General features: G+C 35.4%; 1 protein-coding gene across 2 annotated transcripts in view; it reads right to left on the bottom strand.

Moving 5' to 3' along the window:
• LOC105529148 (chromosome unknown open reading frame, human C4orf22) overlaps positions 1–8,497 on the bottom strand; it is a 670,589-nt gene that overhangs the window by 354,090 nt on the left and 308,002 nt on the right. The gene's annotated exons all lie outside the window — the stretch shown is intronic.

Genomic DNA, 8,497 nt, shown 5'->3' with positions numbered 1-8,497 from the left:
GGTTCAAGTGATTCTCCTGCCTCAGTCACCTGAGTAGCTGGGACTACAGGCACGTGCCACCACACCCAGCTAATTTTTGTATTTTTAGTAGAGTTGGGGTTTCAACATGTTGGCCAGTATGGTCTCAATCTCTTGACCTCCTGATCCACCCGCCTCAGCCTCCCAAAGTGCTAGGATTATGAGTGTGAGCCACCACCCCCGGCCAACTATTTACTTTTAATTAAATTGTCAAGATAGGTACTGGCAATTCTAGCACTGTGGATCACAAAAGTTCTTATTAATTTGTGAAATGCCTAAATGGAATTAATTTGATTCTCTCACAAACCATTTTTCCCTGACTTCCCTAGTGTAATTAATAAGACACCATTAATTTCCATAAACAACTAGGATATTCAGAAGCACACTTAAATCCAAATTTAATCAGTTGCCAATGCCTATGAGGTTTTATGTTCACCATATCCCCTCCAACCAGATGCCTTGGCCTGTATCCTTCCATAGCTTTACACTGTTAACAGATTAACCTCCCTGAACTAGAAGACTGAGCATGGTATTTTGCAATTGATAAATGTTATTAACTCCCCAAAAGCAACAGATGAAATACAGAGTCCTCAGACGGGCCTTTAAGGCCATACTAAACGCAGAACCTTTCTGCCCCATTACCTTCATATGGTGACTCCTAAATATCAGTGAAACAGAAACATTCATTTTTCCTGAAGTAGGTACGTGCATTCATGCAGCAGCGTCACTGATTTTACAGATTTATCTTTACCCAGAATGACCCATTCATTAAGTACTTGTCAAATTGTACTTCACGTGATTTTACCTTAAACAAATTTTCCATATCTCATCTGTTTATCTCATATGCCACTTTTTTTAAAAGCATCCCTGTTTAGCCGAATGATATCTAAATGATCCCACTTTGTGGCCAAATAATGCTCACTTAGATCACATCCATGTGAGGTCCTGTGTAGTCTTTCTAATTATCCTTTGTACTCTCGTTTGAAATACAAGCTGTATGTCAATTCCTTATTGATGATTAAATTCTGTACAGCACCTAATATTTTGTGCATAACATATACTTAACTTTAAAAGTTGTTAACCTAAGTTGATAAATAGGACAAAATGTACCGCAATCTTCAGCTAAATACCGTTTTGAACATGGATTTAAAAGAAAAATAGGGTTGGGCATGGTGGCTCATGCTTGTAATCCCAGCACTTCGGGAGGCTGAGGCAGGCGGATCACCAAGTCAGGGTTCAAGACCAGCCTGGCCAACATAGTGAAACCCTGTCTCTACTAAAAATACAAAACTTAGCCCAGCATGGTGGTGTGTGCCTGTAGTCCCAGCTACTTGGGAGACTGAGTCAGGAGAATCACTTAAACCCAGGAGTTGGAGGTTGCAGTGAGCCGAGATCACGCCACTGCACTCCAGCTTGGGTGACACAGCAAGACTCTGTCTCCAAAAAGAAAAAGAAAAATAGTTTATGTAGCTAAATATGTTATGATGAATATATTAATTTTAAATAAGTGACTTTTAAAATATAGATATATGTTGTATCTGCATATATATATTCAGTTGTAAAAATATGCTTTGATGATCCAACGAAATAAACATTGCAATACGCTATCCCATAAGATGAAGTTATTCAAATTCATGTAATTCATCTAATGTCATATTTAACAGACACTAAAACTTTGTATCTATAGCGACACAATTACCCAATTTTAATTAATGCATACAGCATATTTGTTTGCATATTATTTTAACACATTCACTGAAATGTAAAATATTTTCATCTGGATTTTTGTAGAGCAAAGTAATTGATAATGTGCTCCAATGATAAATTGCAGAAGTTGTCACTTTCTATACCCAGGGGAACACTAATTAATCTTGAATAACCCTCTGAGACACAGAATATAAGCAATGTGCACATGGGAGGGAAATAATAATTCACCAGAAAATAAACACAGAGAAAAAACAGACTACGTGTAAGCAAATACAATGAATATGATAGGTGATATCTAGTGTGACTTCTGGAGTTCACTTCGGGGGAATTATGAAATTCCCAGGACTAATTCTGAAACAAGATTATATGCATTTCTCAGCATTATATGGAGAAAACCTATGAAGAGGAATTTGGGGCTGGTACTAATCTAACCACTGGCAAGGAGAATACTCTGGGAATGGCACTATTTTCATAGACTAAGCAGCATTAATCTCGGAACTTGAGATTGGATTACTTTGCCTGAGGGATATATACCTAAACAAAACAGGTGGCTTATTAAGAGGAAAGAGGGGTAAGCCTGGTTGGGCAGGCAAGCAATGCTATCTGCTAAAACAACCTGGCCTCACTCTACTATTCCAGTTTTCACCTATTGCCAGCTCTGATACACCCACATACATGCCTCCGGTATTCTAGCCAGGCCTAACGACTTACCATTTCCCCCAGCGTGTTGTAAATCAGAGCCAGCTTCATAGCCATAACTCCTGGGCAGTCACACAGCAACATGAACTCAGAAGAGCCCCACACTTAGTTTATTTATTTTTTATTGTGGTAAAATACATATAACATACACTTTACCATTTGAACCATTTTTAAGAGTAAAATTCAGTGGCATTAAGTGAATTCACATTGCAACTATCAACACCACTCATCTCCAGAACTTTCTCACCATCATAAACTGAAACTCCATGCCCATTAAAACATAATTCCCTGACTGGGCACGGTGGCTCACCTGAGGTCAAGAGTTTGAAACCAGCCTGACCAACATGGTTAAACCCCACCTCTACTAAAAATACAAAATTACCCAGGTGTGGTGGTGCATGCCTGTAATCCCAGCTACTCAGGTGGCTGAAGCAGGAAAATCCCTCGAACCCGGGAGGCGGAGGTTGCAGTGAACCGAGATGGTGCCATTGCACTCCAGCCTGGGCAACAAGAGCAAAACTCCATCTCAAAAACAAAATAAATAAATACATAAAACATAACTCCGCATTCTTCCCTCCCCTAGTACTCAGTAACCACCTTTACATTTTCTGTCTCCATGAATTTAACTACTCTAGGTACTTTGTATAAGTGGATTCACACAACACTTGTCCTTTTTCTCAAATGCGGTTTAATGATTTTCTGTCAGTGTCTTAAAACTGTCAATAATTTCAGAACAAGGGCCTTTCCATTTTCATTTTGCATGGGATTCCTCACAAATTAAATAGCTAGTCCTGCTGTGAATTTTTATAACCTCTTACCTATATATTCTCCACACCAAAAAACATCTCCACGTTCTTCTGGCCTCACCTAAATTGCATCTCCTCTGTGAAGTGAAGAGCAGACACTGCAGTCCCCTAAACCCCTTAGAGTATTTATATTTTACTCATTGAGGGCTCACTTCCCATTGCATTGTGACTCTTTGTTTTTAAATGTCTTTCTTGCTGGAGGAATTATTTGTGTCTTACTTGTGCCTGGTGCAGCACCTGGGTTATGGAATAAATTCAAAATCCATGTGTTGCAGCCCTAACTCCTGATGTATGGTATTTGGAGATGAGGCCTTTGGGAGGTAATTAGGTTTAGGTGAGGTCATGAGAGCAGGGCCCTCATAATAGGAGTAGTGCCCTTATAAGAAGAGACACCAAAGAGCTTGCTCTTGCTCTCTCTTTCTGCTCCATTAGGGCACAGGAAGAAGGTGGCAGTCTGAAAGCTAGGACAAGAACTCTCAACAGAAATCTACCACGCTTGCTCATCTCAAACGTTCAGCCTCTGGAAATGTGAGAAAATAAATTTCTGTTGTTTAAGCTGCCCCATCCATGGTATTTTGTTATGGCAGCATGAGCAGACAACCTAATACATATTGAATGCCCTAAAATATTCACTGAATGTAAGAGTGGCTGTATGCACCCATGATGGATCACACCTGGCATTGTTGGACTTTGAATTTAACAGAAACTAAAGGAGAATAACAGAACTTTCCATCATTGGAAAATATGATCATTGTGATAATCCAGAAACTCTACTCAGGGACACAATCCAGGCAGTTAAACTGTGATCTGTAACTGTGTCCTTATATTCTCAGGGAAGCATGACTCAAGTGTTGGACTCCATGTTTTAAGTCATTGAATAGGCCTGCTCTAGTGTTTCTGATTTGAGAGATCTCCAGTTCCTTTTCTTTGAAATAGGGCTACATTACTTCTGTGTATTTTTCATGTCAACCTCGCATTCTCATCAAGGGAGACCTATCAATAGACCCAAGAAGTATGGCTAAATAGGCTTCATAGCTTATATGATCACAAATTCACATATCGATAAAGTGCCTCATAATCTTCAAATGTTGAAGAAAATGTTCTCAAATTGGAGCCCGTTGGCATAAATTAATTCCCTTCCACACTCCATTACCAAAACTGAATAAAAGTTCTCCAAGTAGGGAGATCAGGATGGCACTGTGCAAAGGGCCTGCAGCAGGAAGTTGAAGTTATTTGTTTCTGGTCTACCAGCCATGCTCCTACTCTCTGTGTGACTCTGGCAATGAGGCTTTCTGAGCCTCAGTTTCTCATGTCAATAAAAAAGGATTTGATGAGCTAGATCTCCTTGAACTCCGAACACTTGAAGATTTCCTGTAGCCATCAAATTTTTCTCTCACATAAAATGCTAATTTCACGTAGAAAGTTAATAAAAAATAATTTTCTTTACTGCTAGAAATCAACGATATTTTAAATTAAATATTTTAGGATAGTTAACTTTGTGTGACAAAAGAAATACAGAGATTGTACTGACTTTAAAGGAGCCTTCTCTAGTGAAGACTTGGAAGCAAGGCAACATGACCTCAAGTTGAACTATTGTTCACACATGTTAGTTTTTGAAGGACATGATAGAGGTTATATGCTTTTGTTAATTACTCTTTTTATTATTCTTTTAAGTCATCTAATAGGCTTGTTCTACTGTTTCTGTTAGGTCCTTTTCTATGGAATGAGACTACCTTACATGTTTGCATCTTTCATGTCAACCTTGTATTCTCATTTGGGTAGCTATGACAAGTAAACGAGTTTGGCTGGTGGAGAGGCTTACATAAAATGAAATGCTATAGTGCTGGGAATTCCTCTTTAATTTTAACTTTAAACTCGATCTTTCGGTTGCATGACTGACCACCTTGTTATTACCTGTACAGAAAAAGGTTCCACCGATAGCGACTGTCTTAGGTCCACAGACCAAAGACAAATGCTGCCATTGTGCAGCCTGGTATAATCTGTCAAGGAAATGCACAGGCATTGACAACCACTTCTTTCCAAAGTAAGGGCATTTCACAGGAAAAAAATTGCATGTCTATCACGTCTCCTTTTACTGTACTTATATATCTATTATACCTTGCTGACAATGGCATATTTTTCTCATTTTCCCTATTTTGTTGGAATACAATTTAGGGGATATTATCCATACTTCTTTTAAAGACCTTCTAAAGCAACACTTTATCTTTATTAAACATTATATAATGGCTCTTAGGTTCTTGATCTTTACAAAAAAATGAACAAAAGCAATTTATGATAGAACTATTCTTTGTAGCATCCATAGATGACCATAGTCTTTTTTGTTTCATAGTCTCCGTTTTATTTATTGATTCAGAGAGGAGTTTCAAGCAATTATTTGATAGGCACATTGAATGACACTTTTTTCTTTTTTTAATTATGATTATTATTTTTGCAAGCAATACTTTTTTAAAAACTTCAATTTTTTATTTTCTAATATATATCTATACCTTAATTTTCTGTACTGGTTGTGGACAAACTTTCTCTACAAGGAACAAGTAAATATTTTAGGTTTTGTTGGCCATACAGTTTCTGTTACAATTAGTCAACTTTGCTATCTGGTGCAAAAGCAGCCATAGAAAATATGTAAATGAATGAGTACAGCTGTTTACCAAATAAACATTAGGTAGGCTGGATGTGGCCCATGAGCAATTGTTTACCAGCTCCTGCTCCACCTCAGTCTGTAAGAGGTATTGTACGAGTCATAAATACAGGATACCAAGATATGTTGATTTAGAACACTTTTCTACCAGCTGTGTCACTTTGGGCATGTCTTAACTTATCTGAGCATCGTCATTTATAATTTGAAGGAGTTTAATCTAGGCAGATGTTACTGTCTCTGCACGCCATTATTATTTATCTTTATTTCGATCATAGTATTGGTCTACTTCTCCCACTCAGTAGCAATTTCCATGATGGCAAGTGACTTATCAATATTGTCCAGAGTTTTATTACCTGTAGCTAGCACTTGTCTGGCATATAATAGATACTGAATAAATGTAGATTCATTGAATGAATGATCAAATTAACTAATACGAAGAAAAAATGAAATTACTATTTTTAATAAATGTTGAATGTATATTTATTGAATGAATGAGCAAATTAAGTTATATGAAGACAAGGAGAAATTATAATTTTTAATAATAGTTTAAACCATGCTTGTTCTTGGGTAAAGGAAAACCAAACTGTTTTCAAAATAATTTTGATACAAGAAAATTATTTGTATCACAAAATGTTAATGTCATGTTGAAAAAAATGTTGTCCTAATCCAATTGAGTTGCTATTAAAAGTACCATAAACTAGATGACTATAACCAACAGGAATTTGCTTCTCACAATTCTGGAGGTTGAGAAATCTAAGATCAGGGTGCCAGCATTGTCAGGTTCTAGAGAGGCTCTTTTTCACGGTTGGAAGAGGCAAAACAGCTCTCTGGGGCCTCCTTTATAAGGGCACAAATTTGTTCGTGAGGGATCTGCCTCATGAATGATCCAGTTACCTCCCAAAATGCCTCACTGCCTAATACCAGCACACTGGATGTCAGAATGTCAACATATGAATTTGGTTGTGGGGGGCACAAATATTCAGACCGATAGCCTAAACCTATAAAATGAACTATAACATGAAACTATAGAGAAAATAATCAGATTTTCCAAAATGCTTTTACTGTTGTTCAAGTGGCTAAAGCAATCATAAACCATGATGACTCAGATTAAAAAGAGATAGTATTCGAAAGAAAATTGAAGTAAATTGACTAACTTGAAAATAATATGTTTATACAAATGAATTTATGACAGTACTTGAATACTGTAAGAGATAAAATGAAGTACCTTCTCTTTTTCAAAATGTAAGATACAGTCTTAAATATTGGAGCTGCTAAAATTATAATCTATCAAGAAGCATAAAGAAAAAAATGCTAGATTAATGGCAAATTATTAAAGAGGAAGAAAGGCAAACAATCAGGAATCCCAAAATATATTTTTTCTTTTAATATTTAGTTTGAATATTTACCAATTTCTAGACTTACTCTTTACTTTATAATTTGTACTTGATGTTTATGTAGGTATCTGTTCAAAGTATTTGCACTGAATCTCATTAAATTTATATAATTTATCAACCAAATACATATTTAAATAAATTAATATGACAAATCATATAATGCTATACCAACACAAATGGTTCTTATAAAAGTAAACTATAAAATAATGATAAAGACTACTTTTCTTATTTACCACCTGGAAACTTTTATAAATACTGAAAAATGGCAACTTTCATAAATAATAACTATAAAATCAACTAGAGACTATGACTGCTTAACATACTAAAGACTGGGCCAATTGATGTGAACATAATGTTATTTTATAATTAATTTAAACAATACTACTCTAACAAAGGAAACAACTATCTTTTATGCATAGCCCTGCAATTGATTGTACCTCTTTTATGCTTTCTAATTTTAATATTTTAACAGTCTAAATGGCATCTTCCTGTCATTAATGGAAATTGGTGAGGGTCTATTTTCATTTAAAGCCCAATTAATTTCTAAAACATCTTGCGCTGAAGTAATATGTTAACATAACTCTCAAGTATGTATGTGTAAGACAAAAATAACTTACAAGTCTGTCTATTCTTGGCATTTGTTTCATGGAAAATCTGCTATTAATGAAATCATTTCATTTAAGTACTTATAAATATAGTATGCTTCTATTGTCAATATATTACTCAATAATATGTGGATCATTAATTTCATGAATAAAATACCTTAATCCCTTGTATTTGATAATTAAACATATATACTGCACACTTCATATCTTTGTCTTTCTTTGAAATGATTCCCATGTTCATAGAAAATTAGCATTAGTTGCCACTATTTTCTAAGATATTCTAAAAATGTTTCATAAAATCAACATTTTATAATTTATTTTTAAAACACTATTCTTAATGTAGTCATCACTCTAATAACCCAGAACTTTTAAAGTATATGCTATTCACCAAATTATTAAGTAGAGAACAAATTTAAAGCATGATGTGAATTTTCCTTTTAAGACATCTTTAAAGGCAAGACTTTTCTGATAATAGAAAAGTTATCAGAATATGCATATGCAACTTTCACAGATATAGAATGATGAAGCTCACCTTGGAATGATTTTACTTTACTGTTAATTTACTGTTTATGGCTTTTCTACTCTCTGCCACAAGAAAAGAAAAGAGTA

Source organism: Mandrillus leucophaeus, unplaced genomic scaffold, assembly GCF_000951045.1.
Source record: "Mandrillus leucophaeus isolate KB7577 unplaced genomic scaffold, Mleu.le_1.0 Scaffold75, whole genome shotgun sequence".
NCBI lineage: Eukaryota > Metazoa > Chordata > Mammalia > Primates > Cercopithecidae > Mandrillus > Mandrillus leucophaeus.
This window is presented reverse-complemented; position numbering and strand designations above follow the sequence as displayed.